Below are 22,718 nucleotides of genomic sequence, written 5' to 3'. Positions count from 1 at the left end.
TGGTAGGCCATTGGCTACTCTGGAGGTGGGCACCAAGGACCTGAACTTCATGTGTGCCACCTCAGGGAGCCAGTGCAGTGATCTGAAGAGAAGAGTGACGTGTGCCCACCTCACTGCTTGAACAGTGACGTGCCACTGCATGTTAAATCATCTACGGTGGCTTGGTGGCACACGGAGTCCCACTAGTCCAGACGTGACAGGGCAGGAGTTGTGCCACATAGTCCATCAGATACAGGCTGAGTGACCTACAAGACGGAGTGGACCCTGAGGGGCAGTTGGTCATCCATCACCACCCCAAAACCACGTCCTGACCAGGTGGGTGTTGGCGATTGTGAGCCAAAATGGACACTGGCGGGCTGCTGAATTGACGGCTGAGCTGCAATGACAAGAAGGTCCATCTTTGCCAGGCTGAGCTGGTGACGGTGCTCCTTCATGCAGATGGCAGCGTCAGTGAGCCACGCAGGAGCTCATGGGGACTGGATATTTATTACGGGGTCACGGGTCACAGGCTCGCCCGATGTTCACTGAGTGGGAGATACGACACTGGGCTGGCCGGAGTGGTCAGAATGACCTGACTGTCCTTTTATGAAGAGCTGGATGGCACAAGATGACGAGGTGACAAACAATGAGAAAGGCAAATGAAATCGTCACTTCATAGCAGCAGCCATCGGCACAAAGGGAGAAAACAATCAGCAGTTCGGGGGGTGCGATGACTGGCGGGGACTGCCAGAGCAGCACAGGAGCGGGTACAACACAAGATTGGCAGAGGGTCATTTAGCTAGGCTAAGCCCTCCAAACATTACATCAAGCCCCCCACCCTCGATGTTGGCTTTACTGTTACCTGTTGGACTTTGGGGACTCTAGCATGGCATGTGCCACCCAGTACTTCAGATGTCCCCCTCACCATTTAGGTCTGGCGTCGGACCTGATGATGGGGGAATGGGGGGCCAGAACCACCAAAATTAAGGAGCGTTGATAGAGTAGTAACAAGAAGAAGGGGTCCTCGCACACGATTGGCAGGAGTAATGGAAGTGAAGCCCCCCGTAACACGTGACTTCTTAGTTTCATATACCGTGAACACACGGGGGCCTGCTGCCTGCTGGAACTCCTGCCATGTCCGCATGTCCCACTACTGTACTTCCAGCAGATCCCACGTTTGCACTGGCGGACCCCGTGGATTAGAACATTAGGACAAAATGTGACGAGAAATCAATCAGGAACAAAACCCACGCTGTTGATCTCGAGACCATCCAACTGTCCATCCATTTTCTTACCCACCTAAGCAGGCAGCGGCAGCCAATCCAAGCCACAATCATCAGCCGCAGGGGAGGAGCAACACTTGGGCGGGGCCACCACTCCATCACGCCCACACTGACAGACAAACCCACCGAACCGGCAAGTCTTTGGACCGTCAGAGCAAAGCAACGTCTCACATAAAATACGCCAACGTCCCAAATGTGTGAAAACGTCAGACACACAAAACATGCAAAGACCCCGTGAGCCCCTCGGCGTACCCCTCAGTCCTCTGTGAAGACTCAGCGGCAGCGCTCTGCTCCAGTCCACTACACAGAAACGAGGACAACGGGGACGAGAAGAGGCCATCGAGCCCAGCAAGCGCGTCCCTCCTGTTCAGTAAGATTGTCCACAATGACACCAAGGCGAGACCTGAGGGTCCATGAAGTCCTCCTGCCCACCGCACCACCTGCTCTCTTCTTGCGTCAGACTTTTCTTCTCATATTTACTGATAGCCCTTATTTGTGAGTCAATAAAATGGACGTGTGAAAGACGCTATGAAGGCACAAATGTTAAATTGAACCCGTTAACCGAAGCCCCTCGACACGTTCACCATTTCAGGCTGCCATGTTGGCACAGCTGGAGTTCTTAACACTTCCGGATGGACGAGAAGCCCAGAGGTCCTCCATTGACCTGAGCACAGAGCTAGACGTGTCTGTAGAACAGCAGGAGAATGAAGGACGCCGATGCCAGCCCAGACCCACTGGCATACAGACAGCAACGCTGGAAAGAACTGGCATGTAGCATTTGGGTTCTGCCCCCAAGTGGACACCCACGGCGCCAGCCAATACCCAAGCACACGGGCGCAATCACACACAAACGAGCTTCATGTGATAAACGCATCTCTTTACTTCCACTAAGTGACATCCGGCTTTTCACCCTGCCATGTCTGCTCACCTCTGTATGCCCACAAGTCACCATAAGACAAAGGGGCGCCAGGCCACAAGTGCGCTTATCGCTCTCTTTGCTGAACTTTATCTTTGTTTTTTTGTAGTGCGTTTTGTAGATCAATGCACACGCACACCACACACAAGGACTGAAGTGGGACCACTTGGTATCTTTGCATGCTGAACGGGCACCTTTACAAATGCCAAGCGCTGTGGGTACTTTATGTGCCCAAACGTTTATGGAGACCTGACTGGGCAGCGTGTTCACAAATATGGAGCTACTCAACCTACAATGGCCTCCACTCTCCGATGGTCTGTGGGAGTCTGGGCTATTTGTGAGGTCAGGTACTGGTGCTGGACCAGTAGACCTGGCTGACCATCAGTTCTCCAGTTCATCCCAAGGGCGCTCAGTCATGCTGGGACACAAAAGGACCTTCCTCAAGCTAGAAGGGCACAGAGTCGGAAGCACACAAGGGTCTAAAATGGCTGTGCAGGCCCCTTCACTGGAGCCAAACCCCTCCAGGACCCTCCTCTTGACCTGACACTATGTGATCTGTGAGGTGATGTCCTCCTGGCCTGCGCCAAACTCAGATTGGTCTGTCACGATGCCAGTAAGGAAGTGTGACTCGTCACTCCAGACACCACATTTCCACGACTCCAGGCCATCGCTTGGCATCGTGCGTCGTGAGCTTAGGCTTGGCCATGGAAGGCCATTTCATGAAGCTCAACGCTTGCAGAGGAAGTCTGGAGCTTCATGGTGAGGGATGGCACAGAGGAGAGGCCATTTCTACACATTTCAGGATGGATGGCATCCACCTCACTGTAATCGCACTTCCAGTTGACCGGGAAGATCCAACAGAGTGGAATGTTCACGTATTGGGTGGTCTACAGTACGCCCCTGTCCTCTCCTACAGGCATGAGCTGTGGGTAATGAGATCACAGGTACAAGTGGCAGCAATGAGGTGTCACAGGGTCTCTGGGCTGGCACTCCATGACAGGGCGAAGGGCTCAGAGCAGAGTAGATGCTCCTCCAGATGGAGAGGAGACAGTTGAGGTGCTTTGGGCATACTGTAAGGATGCCCACCCAGATGGTGCTCCTTAAGACTGTTCTGGGTACATCCCACTGGGCAGAGACCATTGGGCAGACCCAAGACACCCTGGAGGGATTGTATGTCTCAGCTGACTTGGGGAATTCCCCAGGAAAAGCTGGAATCTGTAGTTGGGGAGAGGGAAGGCAGGGCTGCCCTGCTGCCACAACTCCCACCAGAAAAGCAGCTTCAGGAAATCTGATGAGACTTGTGGCAAAGCTGGCATCCTGTGCCACGTTTCAAGTCACTGAGCTCTTCAGTCTCTCAGTGGAGGCTGAATGACTTTGTGTCCCTGAACTCTGTCATTTGGATGACCATCCACATAAAGAGGCAAGTCCAAGTCCAAAGCCCAATAATCAGTGCAGAGACAGCAAGGCCTAAAGCTTCTACAGCTGGCGGACCCCAGAGCTGGTGAAGAGAGGGGCACGTGATGTCTCCACAGAAACGCAGCAATGGAAGGAGCAGCTCGAACACCAAGTGGCGGACTGTCCCACAATCTTGGGACAGATACTGTGATGGCACCATCCTGCCTTAAGATTTAATTAGGGATGGAGGCCAGCATGGTGGTCTTAATGACCTGGTGGTGGTGTGGGGGGCCAAACAAGTCAGCAGTACACTGAGGGTCCCACCATTTCAGGCTTTAAAGAGTGAAAGTCGTATTTGAAACTGAACTGTTACTGTGAGTGGAGTTTCGTGACTTCTCTTTCTCATGCCCAATCTATGCCAACTGCAAAAATATAGACCACCTGACACCCACCCGCATGCGCCACCTTCTGCAGATCAGGACCTGATGAGATTGCCTCGAGATCGTTTGACACTGAGATGATCGAGTTGATGTGCTCGATTATAACGTCGTTTCGCTTTTGAGAGCCTCGCCCTACTTTTTGGGTGTCAGACACATGAAGCCCCCCTTACACATTGCAACACATCCTCAAATGGGGTATCCACCTTGGACCCCCAAGTCTTTATCCTGTCTCGTCTTAGGGCTACCAAATGAGATTTCATTTTAACTTCATTGGAGGAGATGACTTGACAAGCAGCCTTTCGTCTCCCCCAAGCCGCCAATGAAGGGGGTCTCCATTCGTCCACTCATTCTCAGAGCCAGCGTGTCCCATTATTAGGGCCATGACAGTGCTGGTGCCAGGCAAGAAGCAGAACCAGAACCAGGATGGGTCGCCAACGTAGGGCACATGACACCTGGAGTGGTGGCCCTGAGGCTAAGGACCTGTGCCCGTATCCACAAGGGTGCCAGTTCAAATCCCCATAACTGATAAAGGAGATCCTACTGTGCTGGGCCCTTAACCAGGGGTGCCGTACAATGGCTGACCCCAAGGGGAATGCGAAAACAAACAAATTATTAATACAAGAAATAAAGAACAAAACAAAAATATCCTGCATGTTTTAAAGTCGTGGGAGGCTGCTGAGGACACCTGCTGAGGACACCTGCTGATCTTCCACAGTCCTGCTGCCTCCATTGCTGACAGCCACTGATGACAACAACTGCGGGCCATTGAAACCCAAACTGGCCAGCGAGACGAGCCACAAAACGGGCCCGTTGGCCTACTGGTCAGCGTGGCTCCACACACTCTTGAAACTCAAGAGATGCTCTTCAGAGTGACACCATTTTGGGTTCCATAAAGGACTACCCACAGGAAGACCCTTGTGTTTAGATCCATGACAAGCCCGCTGCACACCATCACACTGCCTGAGCTCAGGTCTTCTCCGTTTCTCATGTCCTGCTAGGTCACCTACCAGACATTAGAGATTTCAGGGACCTTCTCAAAGACCAAAGACCCCCGTCCCCCCATTTCATATGTAAAGACCCCATGGCAGACTGAGATGGTTCTTAGTCCAACAATGGAGCCACAGGACCCAGTAAAGTGCCACTTTGATCAAATCCCAGCGATCACATGTGTGTGAAGGTTGCGTGTTCTCGCCGTGTTATCCTGGACTGGTGACCCCCCCCCCTCACGTCTAAGATGGGGTTGGTGACCCTTTAAAGCAGACGGCAGACTTTCATTTTGTTCTACACGCTCGACTTTTTCTTAAGTATGGCACGGAGTCCTGAGTGTGGGTGGATATTTCTGAGAGGTCACCCCGGCAGTATCAGTGGCCGACAGGTGCCAGAGCTGAGTGCCAAGGAGCCGCCATCCCACGCCGACACCTTTTCAGAGCACCAAGAGGAAGGAGCCGCGGTCCAGCGTGAGGGGCCCAAGCATGGCGCCTGACCCACTTTTGCTTCCCGTCACTTGGCAGACCCAGCAACGTGGGAAACATCAGCCTGGCACTCGTGACTTGTTGTCATCGGTCGCCACCACGAGTCAGATAGCCATCTGCAGCAGGCTGGTCGACACCTCGATCAGGATGAAGATTACAGCCTCCATTGTTCTGTTTGTGTCTGATATGAGAAGCCAGCGAGCGATCAGGTGCTGCCAATGGGCCTTGCTACAATGTGGTGGCATCCAGTGGTGACTTCTTGGGTGACACTGGTGAAGCAGGTATCACCCTGGCACAAGGAGGGTGATGAGAGAGAGAGAAATTGATGGGGGCTCATGATGGCAGATGGCAGGACACTCACTGAGTCACTTCAGGACATTTCTTTGAAAGCCGTCATAATGGGCCTCCCGGCTGTTTTGTTTAAACCAGGGCCCCCCGCACACCTTTGTTTTGAACTCTTTTATTATCGTTTGTTAATATTGTTACTTCTCTTTATTCTTTTATGTATTTTTGCTGTTTTATTTCTATTTTATTTTCTATGTGTGCTTTGTGGGTGGTTCCCCAAGAGGCGGGGCCACCTGTCAGTCTCCCTGCAGGCCCCGCCCCATCCTCTTAAGGCCGATGGGCTCCTTGAATGCGCTTGTGGCGTCGGTGGGCTCTCCTGAGGTGTTTGATGATTGATTTTGTATTTACAGGATGTTTAGACCCCCGTGGTGTCTTTGACTTTGTGTGTTTTGGGATTTGCTGGCCTTGGATTGCCGTTGATGCTTCAGGTGACTCTTTCTGCGTTCCTTGCTCTCTGTTTTGGAGCATTTTTGTGAAAAGCAAAGGTCTGATTGACAAAGATTCTTCATTGGCCTTCCACTTGTGGGGCTCCCTGTAAGAGTCTGTGGGACGTTTGTGCTTAGGGACTCCAGTTCAGGATGCTGGCCTGGTAAGTCCTTCTCCGTTCAAGTCTCCCATCCTAATTCACACCAAAGTATGTGGGTGAGCCCCCTGCCCAGGTAATAGAGTTGTTAAGAGGGGCTTAAAATCAGCACCCCGCCAGCCACACCATCTCACACCCTGGCAGGGCAGGAGAATGACAAGTTCAGTGACGTTAAATGTGACATGACAGCTTAGCCATGTAAGATCACAGAGAGAAGACCCCCGACTGCTGAAGAGCATAAAAACAGCCTGCCCACTGCGCGTGGCATCACTCAGAACGGAATTCTGAACATCAGCAGAAGAGCCGAGACAAAGGCGTCTGCTGAATAATAAAAAGAATAAGTAGAGGGCAGCAGGAGCCTCATGAAAGGCCGAGCCAGAGGTCACATGGAGTGACGAATCTCACTGCACCACCCGGCACCCTGATGGACCAGTCTGGGTTTGGCAGAGCCCCGGAGGACACCACCATCTGCACTGCATTGTGCCCACTGTAACGTTTACTGGAGAAGAGATAATGGCAGGGTGTGTGCCTGGTGGCCATGGCTCCGGTGAAGGGTACTGGTAAAGGACCTTTGTGTCCCACAAAGACAACTGCCATGCCTTCAACCCAATGGGAATGAACTGGAAAGTCAATTGTGAGCCAACATCAGTTGCACCTCACAGATGGGCACAAATGCCCACAGAGACACTCCAGACTCCACTCCATGTTAATGCCTGCAGTTATAAAAGAGGACCATAAAGGTCTGATGGTCGGGCGCCCACAAACTTGTGGCCATATGGTGTGTGTATATATACATATATATATATATATATGTATATACCAACAGGCCAGCCTGGCACTGCCCAGGGAGGAATAGTGTAGGACAGTGAAGTAGATGAAGTGTGAAAGCTCACCAAGAGGACACGTTGGCAGTGGGTGCGTGTTGTGAGGAGCGCCGGTATGTGCCCACTGGTACACATGGGTACTCACCACACATGATCTGCCTACTGGCAGAAGGGGGAGGTGCCCAAGTCACACACTGGGCATCTCAGTCTATTAAGGGTACACTTGGACATGCAGTGAGGAGAGGAGTCACGTGTTTGCACTTTTCTGGTTCTGCTATTAAATCAGACTGTGAGCTCCTCGCCGCTCTCACGATAGCCAATGTTGCCTTTGCTTGTGGCACACACTGGCAGTCGGCCTCTGGGCTTTACCATCAGATTACTCGGATTTACGGGGTCAGACCTTGAACTGAACGTGGCCCCTGAGGATGTCATTGACTAGCTGTGCCCCCACGGCTCCCCCAACGTAGTACTGAAAGGGGACAAACTTGAATAAACAAACAGGTATCACTGGCAATGTGCGCTCAAACATGTGGTGACGTGAACAGAGGCTGGCGCGTGAGTGCGGTGGGCTCCACATGGCTCCCCACTCCTGAGGTCCCACTCTCCCCTCTCTCGGTGCCACATGTGAACTCTGATACTTAGTGTGATGAGAGAAGTAATAAAATCGACCTGAATGTTCAAGCAAAGTCTAGAAACAAACTCGATTTAAATCAGACAGACAGACAGACAGGCAGACAGGCAGACGATGGATTTTAGAAACAGAGAGATGTAAAACACGCTAAGGGGGACCTTAAGCTCTTGACGTGAAGGCCTCTGTAGCCACTGGTGATGCTGGAAGAAAGGCAGACCCCCCCCAGCTGTCGACGAGACCTTCTGGGATGAAGCATAAAGATAACGAGGATCGACTTGGGCTCAGTTATGGATGGCAAAGTGCCCAGTGGGCACTGCCAGCTTGTTTGGCCTTTTCGTTTTAATTTTTCTGAGCGCAGCGTCACACTTGGCACAACAATCGGGAGAGACTTCAAAAAGGACTCGACTTTGCGTGCCACTCGCCTGCTCGTCTGTGTGGTGCCACCATGCATTGATTTGTTCTTTCTTTATCGTACGTATTTATTTCTAATTAATCTTCGTCTTACTTTGAGTTTTTCCTTTAAGCCCTTGTGAAGCCCTCGGAGCTGCTGGTTGTGTATGAGACTGTGCTGTAAAAGTCACCGCCGTTATTATTGTAAAGCCACGCTGGCTGTATGGCGCTGAGCCTCTGAGGTGTCCCACAATAGGTGACCATGAGTGACGATCAGCCATGTGGCCTTCTAGGGGTCCCAGCCTAAAGTCACTTGAGGGCTCATAAAGACTGTGCTGGTCTTGTAGGCACTCAGCATCACATTTGAGACTCGATGACTTGAAACATCACATTCGGCCAAGACGCCTACAGCAGTCACTAAACGAAGCTCTGCGGTGGAAACCTGCAGAAATGCCGGATCTGCGCCAAGTGACGATGACTTCAACGGTGTGGATCTGCAAACTGGACAAACACGACACGCCAGCCGACTCCCATAGGTTGCTACGTGAACTCACACGTCGGCAGGGTGTGTAGTGTCCCACAATGCAGTTGACGTCCCCTGCTAGTATTACATGTGGACCCCCAAGTCTCGACCCTCCATGGTGAGCTTGCTGGGCCTGAGTGGCCTGGCCTTGTCACAGCTGCCTTAATGGCCCCCTTGTGTATTTGTGTTTATTTGTGTGTTTGTTGCACTCGGTGTGAGTGGAGTTTCTTTCATGAAGTTATGTGAGTGTCACCGTCACTGGAGTTTGTGTCACTGCCACTATTATGAGGACAGATGCTCAAGTAGGAGGAGCACATAAGTATAATTATGATGATATAGAATGGAATCAAATGTAAATCCAAACCGAGACCTCAAACTCCACACACAACAATAGACCGTGCAGGTGGGTGAGGTGGGCTTCAGTCAAACATCAAGAAGAGAGAAGACATGGACTGTGGTGAGCAGACAGATGACACCCTACACACTGAGGCACGAGACCTCCACAAAATGTCACCGATTCAAAGACCCTTGGCTTGCTCATCGGCTTCGGCACTGCCACCGGGCACGAGTCAAATGGTGCCAGAAAACTGGAGCCTTTTTGAGATGCCAGGATACCATAAGGGTACCTGCATGGTGTTGGCCAGAGGTGGTGAAACTTGAACAAGCACTTCAAGATATGGAAATGTGGGTGGTCTGCCAGACACTTAGACTGACCCCACCTCAACCACATGACACATGAGGATGTGCAGAGGGTCATGGGAGCAGCACTGATGACCAAGAAGAAGCACAAAGCCCACCTCCGATGGCACGAGCCATGACCAGATAGTGGCAAAGATGACCCTCAGCCTTAGTTCAGGTTGAAGGAAGGTGGGCTCGATTGGCTGAAAGTGGATATGCAACAAGTGAATGCCCCCCGGTGAAGATGCCCTCAGCTGGGTCAATAGGAGAGTGAGGTGGGGGAAAAGAGGACCTTGCACAGGGGGACAAACTCTAAGAAAGAAGAAGTTAGTAAGGTTGGGGGAGCCTGCACTGGCACAGCATGTTGACACACCCACCACACAACGAAACAGCTCGGGATCCCATTGGTAGCCCCCCAGGCAGACACGCGGCCCACACCCACCCTCCGGAAATGACCATGTATCTGTAGTAGCCAGGTGTCACGTGGGCGTCCCCTTGGCCTGGTCCAGTCACTGGGGTCCTCAACAATGAGGGTCACCCTCGGGTAATCGCGCCATGTGGCCGTAGTGCCGTAACTCACAATGCAGGTCATGTGCCTCATTGGGGACTCCGTGAGCAACACAAAGTCACACCAGCGACACCCAAGGAATCTCCAAAGAGACTGAAGGGGGTCAAGTCTTCATCTCAGGTCACTGGATGGCGTCCATGTCTCACAAGCAGGGGGCACCAGGACTCTAAAGACCTTCCCCAATCCGTCTACTGACTTCACAAGAAGAGTCACGTGAATGTCACTGCCGAGGTCAGTAGAGCCCTCAATGACGAGGTCTCTCCGCAGACAGACCCCCTGCTGAACTTGGCTCCATTGTTTGGCTTGACTTAAACTCATCAGACAGATTCGACCTAAAAGACCACCGCGAACACAAACAACGTGCCAACTGCTTACAGCGTAGGATATCTGCTCACGATGGCCGCCGCTCAGCGATGCGTCACCTTCATGTAAAGCCTGTGAGTGAAGCCCCCTGGCACGATGCACTCATAACATTAGGGGCTCGAGGGGCAACACTTCAGAAAACACGCGCCAGTTGATCTGCACTCGTAGGCTTTTAGTTTACACGTCTCTAAAATGACAGAATGGGACTCAGGTAAGTGAATAAAATGACAAGTGACAAGCGAATGAACGAGCCTGGAAGCCCACCGGCCTGACAGGCAGCTGACAGTGACGGTGACAACCCAGTCAGAAGCTTACTAAATGCCACCAGTCACATTTAGGGCAGAACCTCAAAGGGCACCAAAATCCAAACTTGATGATTATCTTGAAACATTTACCCAGAATTCCTGTTTGCAGTGGCCTCCTTAATGTATGCGCATACTGCGGTCTCACCATCCAATCAATGCACAGCCTCAGAGTTTGTCAAGTGAGAGGCCAACTATGGAGGTCTCTTTTAGGGGGCCAGGCGCGGATGTGAAGAGCGGAGTGTGTGAGATGTGTGTGTGTGCGTGCGTGTGGACGTCGCCAGTGCGTTCAAAGCCGAGAGCCGCCATCCTGCCACCATGTTGATCGTTTTGCTTCATTTTGCTGTGTGGCTGAGATTAGTATTATTATTATCCTTTTTTTCCTACTGGTTTGTGCTAGTTGGTTTGAACTGGGAGCCCACTGGTCTCCTCAAGTCTTATTGTCAGGACTTTATGACAATCATCTGCACCGGGGTGGCACTCACTTCACCTGGCAGGTCATCGAGATGCTTTGCAGATCCAACTTCTCTGACTGCCAGCACAATCCCATAAGCCTTTGTGTCTCAATCTCGAGATCTGTGGTGGGATGAGATAGGGGGGTCCATGGGCTGGTGCTTAGTTCAAAGTGTTGAGGCACCGATGGGGGTCCGGTGTGGAGGTACGTTGATCGTTTAATTGGTCATCCAACCCACTGATTGTAATTGGGGCACCGCGACCACAGGAGGGTAAGATGGAGCAGAACAGGGAGGGAGCAGGAGCTCTGGAGGACTCGTCTCATAGGGGGGCAGTGAATCGATCGAGAGGGGCACTACTGGAGGGTGCAAGTGCTGCTGGTCAGGAGCTTAATGGGCTCCAATGGAGGCAAGCGTGGGGGGCACTGGATCGCTGGCTAGGGAAGCGTTGGTGGCTTTTGATCGCTAGAGCGCCAAAGAGGGCAAATTTGGGGGCACAGGATCACCAGCGTTCATTGGCCACGTATGTAACGGAGCTTTGGTGGCTTGAGGGAAGGCCAGCCCTCGGACCTCCATGTGTTTTACATGTTTGTTTGGCCCCCTGGCACACGTATCTCTTGGTGCTTTTATCCCCCACGTTGAAGTCGTTTTTAATGGCGGATTATTTCTTTATTTATTTAAGTGGCACTGCACTTTATCTCGGACCCCTGCTGTTTGTGAATAAGAGCGCTGTGCACCTTCTCTTGCTGTGTTACGTGTCCTCTTTGCCTGGCTCATCCTCAGGTTTAAAAGAGTATGCCAGTGGCGGGTGCCCGGGCCGTCACAAGGTCTTTGCCAGGTCTTTGTGTCACCTGCAATGGCTCTGCCGATGGGGGTCTGTCACATAGAGTGATGTCCTGTCGGTGTCCTCCGCCTTGTTGGCCTTGTCGAGCTGATGACCACACTTCTTGATGAATGCCAGGTTCACGGAGCAGCTCGCCATGTTCATGTGACTGAGGTGCCATCTTGAGAATGATCTTCTGATGATATAAGAACCTCCAGGTGAATACGAGCAGGTGTGCTCTGTATGAAGACCCTCATCACCATGCAACTCGCACAATCCAATGAATGTCACCTCGAAGAGACACCCGAGGGTTTGAGTTACCTAAAATGTCACATGCTGGACAGCCCACCGGTGCCCACCCCTCGCTCCAGGAGGTTGGCACATGTAGGAACATCAGGCTTCTGTCAGCAGACTTTCAATGCACTTGTCACACACGGGTGGCAGATGAAGGGCTCACAAAGGGGTAATTCCATGCCAGACCAGGGGGTGGCACAGTGCACCAATCCTTCCTCTTTTTCATCAGCAGACCAACTATGGGAAATTTCCCCTGGACTCGATGACATCACTTCCGGCCCCGATGATGTCACTTCCCCTGTCTGTGGTGCTCTGCGTTGGACTGAAGTCCCTTAAGACCCTCAAATTCCGATTTGGCAGCCAATTTCAAGCCTTTCTCTGTGTCTTGAGGGGTCCTTTCACAAACGCACCGTGCCAACGTCTACTCAGCATGCCCACGAACCTGGTAAAGCGTTAGTCGGGGTCACAGGAGAGCGTGGGGTTTAGAGTCGCTGCACAAAGATCTCATCAAAGCTCAACAGGGGGCTGCAGTACATGAATAGCTGGAAACACGCAGGGGGGTCTCCTCAAATGGGTTCAGAACACGAGACCACCTGGAGTTGACATTAAACACCTGAATAGAAGAAGAAGAAGTAACTCCATTTTAAATAAAAATCACAGAGTGGGGCTATGAAAGCAGACCACTCGTCGACCGACTTTGAAGATTTCATGTGCGGACCCCCAACAGAGAACTACGGCAGCAGGATAAGAGCTGACATTCTGTTACCAAGTCAGTCGAGTCCTCGATGAGGGAGCAGCTGAGAAGACCACAAACTGCGATGAAGAACTGCAGGTGGAAACACTCGGGGGTCTTCGGCACCGGACCCTGGCATTGGTGATGTGGAGGAATGTGAATGTGAAGAACGGAGTGGCGCTGCTCTTCCGAGTCCCTGTTGCCCGTATTTGTCACTTAATTGCCAGTCAATTCCTGTTCTTCGTCTTCACTGATTCTGTTCCTTTAATGTTTGCATGTCCTCCTGTCCACATGGCAGCTCATCTCATATGTCTGAGTGGTAGCGTGAGGTGGGGTCCCGTGTGTTGAGCGCCGCCGAGGGTCTCGCCATTCAGCCCAGAGCCATCCAAAGCTCAACAAAAGCCACCCCTTGGACGAGATCAGCTTCACACCAGGAGTTGGTGGAAAGTCAGGGTCCGAAGTGGACTGGCACACACTGGCACTCTGCCCTGGCATTTGCCCATTCCCAGTTATAATGTACATGCGCCGTCAGTGCAAACCACTCTGGTGACCCCTCATTTATAAGAACAGCAGGTCTGTTTGCACCTCCGCCATTGGACTGCGCTGCACTCGCCTGCTTTTCGACAGAAATTGTGAGCATCGATGTGCCTTCGGACCACCGAGGGGGTATCACCTCCTGTCACACCCATACCCAGTCCACACACAACATGGAGGAGACTGGCAAGTCTCTTTGTCCATTTCAGGTACTGGGTGAAGCGCAGGACCCCTGTAACTGGAGTCCCACTTGAGTCTCTCAGACCACCGTTTGGCTGACATGTTGATTGGCGCTCGGCGTGTTCAGCCTGACGTTACTTTTATGGACGTTTACAGAATCTTTACTGACACAGAAGGAAGAAGTTACTGGCCGAAAGGACGGGGGTCTCCTGGTAATAATGGCGTCACCCCCCCACCTGACGATGGCTGTTTGTAGCTCTGACTGCAGAGTGGGCTCCACAACAGAGGGCACCTTTTTTGCCAATTATTGGAGCTTTCATCCTGCTTTTGATGGCTTTGAGACCAATGGGGTCCTTAGGGGGGCTCAGGCTCTTTAAGAGCCCCCCACACCACCCATCATCCAGAGTGGAGACTACACCCCAAAAGGTCTTCTAATACAAAGGAGGCGTCTGCCTGAGTCGAGATGCTGCTGTCGGGGGACAAGTGCCAGCTTTGAAGTATCGGGTTGTCCTCACCTGAGTTGTGTGCTTCATCATCGATCTGCGACTGTTATTCCTATTATTATTATTGTGATTACGTTATTCAAGTTGTAGCCCCCTAGCCCAATGCGTATGATGAGTCAGTCGGCGCCCACGTAAAACAAAACCAAAGCTGTGCCCACCAAGTAAATGAACTCAGAACACAATCCCGAAATCCACCCCAGAAAATGCTAAACCAAAGTTCACAACCAGAATGTCATAAAGAGGCACTTACCAAACTCCAAAGACCACCAGAAGAGCAGAACGGTGCCAGCATGCCAAGGACCCCAGAAGGAGTCGCCTCAACCATTAACTAAATAGGTTAGGGGGCGGTCCCTAGGTTGTGATGTCATAAGCCACACCCCACCCACAAAGCACATAATAAACGCAACTCAAGTATAAAACAAAATGAATTTCAAGCTGAGATACGTGAATCAAACCAAAAGACGCCATCAATGATATTTAACAAATCATGGAAAGAAATCCTGTGGTGGCCTGGCGCCCTGCCCGGGGTTTGTGCCCTGTGTTGGCTGGGTTTGGCTCCAGCAGACCCCCGTGACCCTGTAGTTAGGATATAGTGGGTTGGATAATGGATGGATGGATGGATGGATGGATGAATGGAAAGAGATCTGCTGTGGTGACCCCTAATGGGAGCAGCTGAGAGATGAAGACGAAGAAGAAGAGGATTTAACAAATAATAATTAGAAAATTAATAAGGAAAAAGGAAAGACCACCGAGCCAGGCTACTGCATAACACTGGGGGTCGACTAACCTGACAGTAACAAACGTGAGCTGTGAGCCCCCCGACACACTGAGGACACCATATAGCGCCTTTCATCTAACGTATCTTACACCCACCGGCCCCCCCAAAGCTCTTTATGGGTCCCAGTTAATTTTTCTTTTCTTCCTTTCTGAATGACGAGCTCTGACTGCTTTGGTGACCCACTCATGCAGCAGCAGGGTCCGTATAGCGCCTTTCATAGTGTCACTCAGATTCTATAATCCAGAGGCTACTGTGGTCTCAGATGAGGGGCTGACAGGGGAGGCGAGAGCCCATCAGGCCCTTCATGTGATGGCAGAGCTCCGGGTTCGAGTCCCATCGGTGCTGTCACAGGGCGGAGGGGCAGCCTGTTTGGACTTGTGAGACTTTTAAGAGGGGTTGAGTGCGGACCCCTGGTGCCTGTCGATTGCGGGCACAGAGGCTTTGGGGTCAAAGAAGATATCATTCTCCCAAATAAGGGGGGCTGCCGTCCTGACTGAATTCCTGAGCAGACACAAAGTGAGTCTCACTTTAAAGGGAGGGTCTGCACTTCAGTCTGAGACGAGAGACGGGGGGCACAGGGGGGGGGACTGAAAACTGGAAAGGAAAGTGAAAGCAAAACAGCAAAGACAAAGCAAAGAGTGAGAAAAACACAAAGGGCACCCGTCGAGATTGTGCCGCTCTGTGTCTAAAAACGCACACAGCGAGATCAGCAGACCACCATCTGTAATAAGCGGACAACGGCATAGCAACCAGTAAACAACAAGGCAGACACAAAATGGTGGCCGGCCTGTGAAAACAGAACACAAAATGGCGGTGCCCACAATCCAAAGCAACATGCAAACTGGTGGTGACAGTGTGACAAAGAATAAAAAAAAAAAAACACAAAATGCACATCAATGAAGAAATAAACCTCAAAATCACAACCCAGAACTGACGAGAGTCGTTTATGGGGACCCAAAATACGTCACGTGACTGGCAATGGGCATAGCAACCGGCAAACAACATGGCTGTCACCCTGCAGACAGCCACAAAATGGTGGAAAACTGAACACAAAATGGTGGCAGAAAAACACAAATGGTGACTGGGGACAGGTACTGTAAGTGGAGTGAGTGATGTTATATAGCGCCTTTCACACTGCACTTAGCCCCCCACCAAGGCACTATACTGGCACGGCCGTCTCAACGCATGGGCTCGCTGGGTCCCACGCTAATCTCTGTATGTCATGACTTGCTGAGTGGCTGTGTAGGTTGGGGGTCCCATTGCACTGCTTTGACCGGGGGGCCTAGAATGCTGTTAAGACGGCCCTGTTTACTGGTCCTGATCACAGAGAGTGACGGCCACCACCCAAGTCGGGCCCCGGGAGTGTGTCAATGCCAGAAAGAGCCGCTGTGTAATCTCATGGAGGGGGACGTCACCCTGACTGAGCAAGAAGTGACACCTTCTAGCAACACACAGTGGCTTCCATATTTGATACTCCTGCAAGTTTAAAAGTGGACTGCTTAATGGACTGTCACCTTCATCAGAGCTGAGGAGAAGCCACTTCACCTCCATAGATTTACTGGCCACAGCGCTTGACTGGGAACTGAGAGCTGATCGAGATGCAACATCACAGCACCATCACTGAGACCAGACGTGGTCTTCCTCTCCAAATCCTCCCAGCAGGTCAGACTTATGGAGCTCACAGGCCCAAAGGTGGGCCAGCAGGAGGAGCAGAGCAGGGACAGTGGATGGCAGATGAGGTGTGAGCCCATGAAGGGTCTACTGGGCAGTCCTTCTGCAAGGTGCTTACTATCCTGGGCATCTATGTCACTGACGTGAGAGGGGCTGAGAAGTCAGCCATGGAGACCACTGGATTAGGAGAGGAGAACTGTAGGGGAAAGTGCAACCTGGGCACTCGCTGGCACTGATCGACCCCAGGCTGGGTCCTCTGGGTGAGGAAGTCTGATGTGGAAAAACCTGAAACTCCCGATGATCCCAGAAACATCGCCGAAGTCGTGTCCAGGTATGCATCTTGAGATTTGCCAATCTAAATGGTGAGGCCACTCAGTTAGGACCACCGAGTCAGTCCCTGGTGGCGCTTTATAGTGCCTTTCATACTAAACACCACATCCAGGACCTTCACAGGCACAATGAGCTGGTCGCCATATGCACTGCCAGCACCTCTGATATGTGGCTGTGGTCTGCCATTAATGCCACTGATGGGAGAGGAACGAGTGTAACCATGAAAGGCAGAAAAAGAAGAAGAAGAAGAAGAAGAAAAAGAAGAAGAAGAAGAAGAAGAGCTTCTCTTTATATAGCGCCATTCCCGTGCTCAAAAAGTCAAAGCGGGTGCTCATTTAAAAATACCTGAGGCGCCCACCGGCGTGGGCATAAAACAAAGACGTGGGCACCGCGCGGCATTCCGCGACCGACTTGAGCCCGACTGCCCCCAGCTGGCCGCTCGCGCCCACTCTTTGTTTTGTGATTTTTTTGTCCGCCGATTTTAGAGACAATGCGGCTGCCGTTTAAATGCACCGGAGCTGCAGGCAGGCGAGGTGCGGTGTGGACTTGAGGGGCTGAAGGTCACCGCGATGGGCGCAGACCCGTCAGGAGTAGAAATAATAATAATAAAAAAAAGAATAAAGAAGAGAGATAAAAAAGAGAGAGAGAGAGAGAGAGAGAGAGACTGGGCCAGCGTCAGACGAGTGACACGCACCCGGAGGGGTCACCCTGCTTATGGCGTCCACTGCGCTCAGCCCGCTCGCTGTTTCTAATTATTATTATTATTATTATTATTATTATTATTATTATTATTATCCGATTTAATTAATTTCAGGTGAGTCCCCTAAAAAAGAACAAACATGACGACGGAGTCAAAGGGGCTCGTCAAGAAATCAGCGGGCCGCCGCAGTGTGAAGGCCGCAGTGTTTAAAGCTCCATAAATATGAAGAGGAGAAAAAAAAAAAAACAAAACGACGAAGAAAAAGAAAAATCCGAAAAAAAGAAAAAGACAACATGAGCTTAAAGACAAGCGACGGCGAAAAGAAAGGCAAACAGAACGAAGATGTGAAGGAAAGACGAGGCCGTCACTGAAGAAAGAGTACGAGCGACGAGAGCGACAAGGACATGACAGCATGGCGCGGCGCTCCGCTCGTGTTCGTCGTTTGTGTTCAGCAACTTCAAGGCACTTCGTCCTTCTGTCTGATTAAACAAATGCGTGACTTCGTGATGTACCCGTGTGACACTTGTAAAGTGTGTGTGTTTGTATTTTACACGGTGACTTGTCACAGCACTCAGTGAAAGGCGCAATACAAAAATAAACGGAACTGAATCGAATTCAACGGAAAAACAACAACAACAACAACAACAATAATAATAATAATAATAATAATAATAATAATAATAATAATAATAATAATAATAATAATAATTCCAAATGTGTTCAATCACGCGGTCAAAGCCCACCGGCGGGCACTCCACACAAACAAACAAAGGTGCCAATGTGGTGCTCCGGATCAGCGCCAAAGCACTGACCACACGAAAGTTCCAGAAATGTCCTTTACTTATTTAGACCCACAGCGACCTCCATAAATGGCCCGAGAAGTGAAATCCCATCGTGCTCCTGAGTTTTAAAGCCCTCGCAGCACGCGGTCCCAAAGGCTCAGTTCAGACTTTCTTCATCTGCCATACCAGCCTGCTGCACTTTCAAGATTTCCGTTTTGTCCTCATATTAGGAGCCTTTAAACCCCCCAAAGACACAACTTCAAATGCAAAGACCCCTCCGACAGAATGAAACTATCCTTTGGCAGGCAATGAGGACCCTGTAAGCGCCAAGGAACCAGTAAAGAACCAGTTGAAGTGTGTCGCGAAGGAAGCAGCCATAGACGGGTGGTTAGTCCTCTATGGAGATAAACGCCAATAACAACAACAGTAATACTAATATTAATCCTACTAATAATAACACACCCAGAGCTACATGTTCAGAAACATTCTCTTCATGTACTTAAGTGTTCATTTAACAGAGAATGTGTCCGTGTAATATTTATTACCTGTCAGGTCTACGGATTCACGTAGTTTTGTTTTTCTGACAGTCATTTCATGGCGAACTTACTCAATAATAATAATAACACAAAGCTTTAGCCTTGAGTCACAAACTCTCTTTGCGCAGGTCGTTTTCTTTCTTTCTTTCTTTCTTTCTTTCTTTCTTTCTTTCTTTCTGTTTTAAGCACGTAACACTTTTTATGCGTTATTTTTTACGTTACTGTAACCATCACATGATGAACACTATAACGATAATTTTGAAAGGCGTTATGTTTTTCCTTTGTTTATTTAAATTTATTAACCCCCTTTATTCAAATTTCTTTCTTTCTTTCTTTCTTTCTTTCTTTCTTTCTTTCTTTCTTTCTTTCTTTCCGTCGGTGCCCGCATTCACCCCCAAGGCCAGCGCGGACTAGCCGAGTATTTATTTATTTATTTATTATATATATATATATATATATATATATATATATATATATATATATATATATATATATATATTTGTTTGTTTGTTGGTTTATAATATTTTGTGTGTGTGTTTTTCGTGACTATTCTCATTTTTCTCTCCAGTCGTTTGGAGTAACAATGCCGGTTCCCGTTTGTTCTCATTTCACTTGTTAATGCCGTGCTGTGTTTGTGGGCAGCTGCCGCCTTTAAAAACGGATCTTCTGATTTCCCCTGCAGTGCCGGACACTTCGAGCTCCGCGAATTCGGGTGAATTAATATCACGTAGGGTCGGCCCCTGACACTCGTGTGTGTGTGTGTGTTCGGGGGTCTCTCTGAGAGTGTGAGGCGCGCTTCTGTTCAGCCGCCCGGTGCTGCGGATTGAACTTCGTTTTGCAATTTCCTAAACACCTGCGGTGCGTTTTCAGTTGCTCGCTCGCGTTCGTGTGGCGTGTATTTGATTTGATTCGGCGTTTTATTTTAACGGCACTACCCTTTTTTATTTTAAATGTCAGATGCCCGTCTAAATGAAAGCCTTTAATGTGAGCGCTCAGCGCGAGTGCAGATTATGGCAGATGAAAGCTCCTGTGTTTGATATGAATAATAAAAGCAAAAAAAACAAAACAAAAAAACAAACCAAAAGAAAGCTTTTCTTTCACTCTGCCGGGTTCTGCTCATTAAGGTCGTCTTGATCTGAACCAAGTAACACGAACAAGAGGACTGCACACGTCAAGAGGGAGCCGTTTGTGTTTGATGAGCAGATACGCGAGTGCGGCGTCAGACCGGAGCGTGAACTGAACACACGGACGGAGGTCTTTGGATTGAACTCCACAAAGCCATGCAGCGTTTAAACGACATCGTTTATTTTGTACCCTTCGTGTATTTCCACCTCTCCTAAAATGAACGGTGCCAGTCTGCACGAGACTCCAAAGCGATGCCTTAGTTGAACCGTGCACCTTCAGTTCTGCAAAGGGCCATCCATATGAAGGGTCCAGAAATAAAAGTTAACAACAACAACAACAAACTTGATGACGCTCATTAATGGGGTCCGTAAATAAGCGCAAACAGACGGCGCGGACCTGCTCACACCGTTAAGGACTCCTGCTGCACGCCCGCCATCATTGCGCCTCCGCTCAGGTTTTCTACATCCGATGTACCAAGCAGCCCACCGGACATCACAGATTTCTGGTTCGTCCACAAAAAACAAAAAAACAACTTCAACTGACGAGTTGAAATGGTCATGAGGGTTGAATAAGAGTTTAATAAGAGGAGCCACACGACCCCGTAAAGGGCCGTTTAAGAAGCCCCCACTGTTCAGCGCACCATCCCTTTTATTCTGTTCGTCGGTATGGACTTTTGTATTTGTCTCGCTTTGTTCTTATCAAATGCTTCTTGTTGCTGCTCTGCTCTGCTGGTATTTGTGACTCGTGTTATACCTTACATGGAATTAATCTGTAAAGGTGAAAGGTAAATCTAACACTAATATAACGAATTCTGAAATCAGTTCACCTTCATTTTCTGATCTTGTTTCACACGCTTTGTTCACCTTCATTTTCTGATCTTGTTTCACACGCTTTGTTCACTTCGTGCTGAGCTAACTGCTCTACAAAGGACTAGTGTGTTGTGCATATAGCGCCTTGAAGTGAGTGGGCCTTTACATTTACAGCAGAACCTAAACGTGAACACCGCGCTGCAGCATCTGCTGTCTTTGTGTCCCTTATTTCACATTGAGACGAAAGCCACCTGCACGCTGAGTGACACACGCGCGTATTTATAGCACCCTGAAACTCGCTCACAGAGAAAGAAATCGAAATATTCTTCTGGAGGAAACCGATGTGAAATAGAATCTCCTCGCGACAGCCTTCAAAATGTAATAAAATGGGAAACAGAAGAAGAAAAAACGGTGCAAGTTGTCGTGAGGATTTACATTCACATCACCGAGCGATTATCGCCCTGAACAACCGACAAGGCCGAAAGGCGAAGAAACGCGCGGCACAAACACAGAAACCGGAGCCGAGCCGAGCCGAGCCGAACCGCGCCAAGGGGTCTGTGTCTGCTACTCACCTCAGTGGCTCGTGCTGGGCCGTTTGTCCGTACAGCACATGATTTTCTTTCTTTCTTTGATGTGACAGAAAAGTGCTCGAAGGTTCTCTCCTGGATCAGCACAGACCAAAGGACGCTTAGCTGTCTGTCTTCGAGTTGCTCGTCTTTTCTTAGAACCCGTGACCCACTTCCTTCACAAGAGTAATCGAGCGGCCCGCCTGCTTCCTCCGGCGAAGCGCGCAGACTTCCGACATCCACGCGGGATTCACCGGCGGAGACATCAGCTGATGGGCAGACGTGCGCAGCAGAGGGGAGAAAACGAAAGAGCACCTCGGCATGGCCGCTCAGGGACAGGTAGGACCACTATAAAAGTAAGGGGGCGACCTGAGGGTGCAGAGTGTCACCGCCTCAAACTCAATTAAACCTAACAGAGTGTTTTATAGCGCCTTGCATGTGCACCGATCTCATATATTCATCTATTATGTAGTGCCTTGCATGTAGATGTATGCTATTGCTCAGCCTTTTAAATAAAATATATGTTTATTAAGTATTACTTTTTATATGTATGTTTGCTATTTACAGTATCAGTCTTTTATATAAAGTATCTATATATTATATGGTGCCTTTCACATTATCTATCTATCTATCTATCTATCTATCTATCTATCTATCTATCTATCTATCTATCTATCTATCTATATTATATAGCGCCTTTCACAATATCTATCTATCTATCTATCTATCTATCTATCTATCTATCTATCATATAGTGCCCTTCACACCTGCTGTGTGTATCACCAATGACCACCTGCCCACCACCTGTCCCCATGTCCCCTCACACAGTCTCCCCGTCCCTCATGTCTGCAGCTGCACACATCATGGACTCCTCACTCAGCACTGCTCCTTCCTGTTCACACAGGTCCTTACAGCTCCTCCACCCGAGAAGCCCACCCTCGGCCCCCCTCATGTAGGTCATTACAGTCTTCTCTTCTTCTCTCAGCAGGTCTTTTCCTTTTGTCTGCACAACTGGACTACTTGATCCTCATCTGTCAGGTTCCAAGAGGGGCCACTGCACCGAGATGTCCCTCCTTACCATTGTCACCACGTCATGGATGTCTAGAGCTGCCAACGTGTCATCTCTGCCCACCCTGCTGGATCTCTTATCTACTTTTGGCAGTGCCAGTCACAGTCCGTTTGGCGCTCTGGGTGCAGGGAGGTTGGCGGT

The 22,718-nt window shown here is 50.0% G+C and overlaps 1 protein-coding gene across 3 annotated transcripts in view; it reads right to left on the bottom strand.

Annotated features, from left to right (window-relative positions):
• Positions 1 to 21,632, bottom strand: part of LOC120537909 (tyrosine-protein kinase ZAP-70) — a 59,163-nt gene extending 37,531 nt beyond the window's left edge. For 2 of the 3 annotated variants that reach the window (XM_039767178.1, XM_039767177.1), the window contains exon 1: positions 21,515 to 21,631. The gene's annotated coding sequence lies outside the window, so the exon portion shown is untranslated. Of the gene's footprint in view, positions 1 to 21,514 lie in introns of all 3 variants that reach the window. The other variant, XM_039767174.1, reaches the window with a different exon arrangement.
• Between the last annotated feature and the right edge of the window lie 1,086 nt (positions 21,633 to 22,718).

This window comes from Polypterus senegalus, chromosome 10, assembly GCF_016835505.1.
Source record: "Polypterus senegalus isolate Bchr_013 chromosome 10, ASM1683550v1, whole genome shotgun sequence".
In the NCBI taxonomy this organism is placed as follows: Eukaryota; Metazoa; Chordata; class Cladistia; order Polypteriformes; family Polypteridae; genus Polypterus; species Polypterus senegalus.
This window is presented reverse-complemented; position numbering and strand designations above follow the sequence as displayed.